Below are 3,731 nucleotides of genomic sequence, written 5' to 3'. Positions count from 1 at the left end.
ACAAATAATAATTGTGTATATTTATGAGTATAACATGATGTTTTGCTCTACGTATATATTGTAGAAAGATTCAATCAAGCTAATTAACATGTTAATTACCTCACCAACTGTCTCAATTTGTTTTGTGCTGCTGTAACAGAATACCTGAGGTACGTTAATTTATAATGAAAATGTATTGGCTCATGGTTCTGGAGGCTGGAAAGTTCAAGATTGAGTGGTTGGCATCTGGGGAAGGCCTTCTTGCTGCATATCTTATGACAGAAGAGAGAGCAAGAGACTGAACTTGCAGCCTCAAGCCATTTTACAATGGCCATTAATTCATTTGTGAGGGTGGAACCCTCATGACCTGAATGTCTCCCATTAGGCCTCACCTCATAACACTGCTTCACTGGGAATCAAGTTTTCAACACATCATTTTTGGGGTATTCACATCATAGTGCCAAATTATGTTTCTTTTGGTGGTGAGAAAATTAAAAATCTATTCTTTTAGCAATCTTGAAATATATAATACATTATTAACTGTGCCCACCATGCAGTGCAATAGATCACTAAAACTTATTCCTTCAGCCTAACTGAAATTTTGTATCCTTTGATCAACATCTTCCCTTTCCCCATCTCTCTCCCTTCCCCCAGCTTTTGGTAATCACCTTTCTACTCTGTTTCTACCAGATTGACTTTTTAAGATTCTGCATATAAATGGGATCATACAGTATTTGTCTTTTGGTTCCTGGTTTATTTCTCTTAGCATAATGTCCTCCAGTTGCATCCATGTTGCTGTTAATGACAGCATTTTCTTTTTTTTGAGACTTTACAGTATGCCACTGTGTGTATGTGTATGAGTGTGTGCTCATCAAAAGACAAAATTAAGAAAATAGCAAAATACAACACATTTGTAACACAAATATCTGACAAATAACTTTTATCCAGAGTATATTAGGAAACTCTTAAAACTCAATAATAAAAAGAAAATAACCTCATTTTGAAAAATGTACAAAAGACTTGAAAAGAAAATTCAATTCAAAAGAAGACATATGGGCTCCAAGTCACTGTTGCACAGCCTTGGTGCCACATACATGTGGGACAGTCCCAACCCATCTTGCTCTCTAGTACTTGTAAGGCTTTTCTTTTCAAGATGTCTGAGGAAGTACACCATGGAGAGGAGGAGGTGGAGACTTTTGCCTTTCAGACAGAAATTGCCCAACTCAGGTCTCTTATTATCAATATTTTCTATTCCAACAAGCAGATTTTTCCTTCAAGTGTTGATTTCTAATGCTTCTGATGCCTTGGACAAGATTCTCTATGAGAGACTGGCAGACACTTACAAGTTGGACAGTAGTAAAGAGCTGAAAATTGACATCATGCCCAACCCTCAGGAATACACCCTGACTTTGGTGGACACAGGCATTTGCATGACAAAGTTGATTTCATAAATAATTCGGGAACCATTGCCAAGTCTGAGACTAAAGGATTTATGGAGGCTCTTCAGGCTGGTGCAGACATCTCCATGATTGTCAATTTGGTGTTGGCTTTCATTCTGCCTATCTGGTGGCAGAGAAAGTGGTTGTGATCACAAAGCACAATGATGATGAACAGTGAGCCTGGGAGTTTTCTGGTGGGGGTTCCTTCACTGTATGTGCTGACCACGGCAGAGGTACCAAAATGATCCTCCACCTTAAAGAAAACCAGACAGAGTACTTAGAAGAGAGATGGGTCAAAGACGCAGTGAAAAAGCACTCACAGTTCATAGGCTAACCCATCACCCTCTATCTGAGGAAGGAAAGAGAGAAGGAAATCAGTGATGATGAGGCAGAGGAAGAGAAAGGCAAGAAATAATAGGAAGATAAATATAATGAGGAAAAACCCAAGATTGAAAATGTGGGTTCAAATGAGGAGGATGGAAGTGGTAAGGATAAGAAAAAGAAAACCGAGAAGATCAAAGAGAAATACATTAATCAGGAAGAACTAAACAAGATCAAGACTATTTGGACAAGAAACCATGATTACATCACCTAGGAGTATGGAGAATTCTGTAACAGCCACACTAATGCCTGGGAAGACCACTTGGCAGTCAAGCACTTCTCTATAGAAGGTCAGTTGGAATTCAGGGCGTTGTTGTTCATCCCTTATCGGGCTCCTTTTGACCTCTTTGAGAACAATAAGAATAAAGACACCATCAAACTCTACATCCTTCATGTGTTCATCGTGCACAGCTGTGATGAGTTGATACCAGAGGATCTCAACTTTATCTGTGGTATGGTTGACTCTGAGGATCTATCCCTGAACATTTGAGAAATGCTCCAGGAGAGCAAAATCTTGAAAGTAGTTCACAGAAACATTGTTAACTGGTGCCTTGAGCTCTTCTCTAAGTTGGCAGAAGACAAAGAGAGTTACAAGAAATTCTATGAGGCATTCTCTAAAAATCTAATGTTTGGAATCCCCGAGGACTCCCCTAACTGGCGACACCTGTCTGAGCTGCTGCACTTTCACAGCTCCCAGTCTGGAGATGGGATGACATCTCTGTTAGAATATGTCTCTTGCATGAAGGAGACACGGAAATCCACCTACTACATCACTGGTGAGAGCAACGAACAGGTGGCCAGCTCTGCTTTCGTGGAGTGAGTGCGGAAGCAGGCCTTTGAGGTAGTGCATATGACCAACCCCACTGATGAGTACCGCATGCAGCAGCTCAAGGAGTTTGATGGGAAGTGCCTCGTCTCAGTTACCAAGGAGGGTCTGGAGCTACCAGAGGGTGAGGAGGAGAAGAAGAAAATGGAAGAGTGCAAGGTGAAGCTTGAGAACCTCGGCAAGTCCATGAAAATAATCTTGGATAAGAAGGCTGAGAAGGTGACAGCCTCCAATAGACTTGAATCTTCACCGGCTGCATTTTGACAACCATCTATGGCTTGACAGCCATTATGGAGCAGATTGTGAAAGCCCAGGCACTTTGGGACAACTCTATGATGGGTTACGTGATGGCCAAAGAGAACCTGGAGATCAACATGACTACACTATTGTGGAGACGCTGTGGCAGAAGGCTGAGGCGGACAAGAACGACAAGGCTGTCAAGGACCGGGTGGTGCTGCTGTTGAAAACCAAGCTGTTCTTCTGGCTTCTTCCTTGAGGATCCACAGACCCACTCCAACTACACCTGCATGATCAAGCTAGGTCTAGGTATCAATGAAGATGAAGTGACAGCACAGGAACCCACTGCTACTGTTCCTGATGAGATCCCCCCATTTGAGGGCAATGAGGATGTGTCTCACATGAAAGGAATAGATCAGGAGTTCACGCTTGGAAACCTTGTGCGCTCTGTGTAGTGTTCTCAGGGCTCCCACCACAGCCTTGAGTGGCCCTGTCCCAGCTGCCTCACTCCAATGATTTCTAGTGTTTTTTCTCTCCCATCCTTGTATCTAAGGCAGGAAACAAGGGCATCAAGCCCCATTTACTCCCTAATTTGACAACAGGATTGGATGTTGTGTATTGTGGTTTTTTTTAAAATTTTGTTCTGAAATTAATCTATGCAAAATAAAGAAGCTGCCATTTTATACAAAAAAAGAAGACATATGAGTAGCCAGTAAGCAAATGAAAAGGTGCTCAACACTTTAGTTATCAGGAAAATGCAAATTAAAACCAAAGTAAGATACTACTTTATACTTACTAGAATGGTTAAAATTAAAGATGATAATACCAAATGTTGGCCAAGAGGCAGAGCACGGACTTTCATACATTGC

General features: G+C 41.5%; 1 pseudogene; it reads left to right on the top strand.

The window, feature by feature from the left end:
- The first annotated feature begins 1,132 nt into the window (after nucleotides 1–1,132).
- Nucleotides 1,133–3,317, top strand: LOC129136782 (heat shock protein HSP 90-beta-like; annotated as a pseudogene).
- The last annotated feature ends 414 nt before the right edge of the window (nucleotides 3,318–3,731 follow it).

Source organism: Pan troglodytes, chromosome 14 (assembly GCF_028858775.2).
Source record: "Pan troglodytes isolate AG18354 chromosome 14, NHGRI_mPanTro3-v2.0_pri, whole genome shotgun sequence".
Lineage (NCBI taxonomy): Eukaryota > Metazoa > Chordata > Mammalia > Primates > Hominidae > Pan > Pan troglodytes.
Note: the sequence above shows the minus strand (reverse complement) of the source record. Positions and strands in the feature narration are given on the sequence as shown.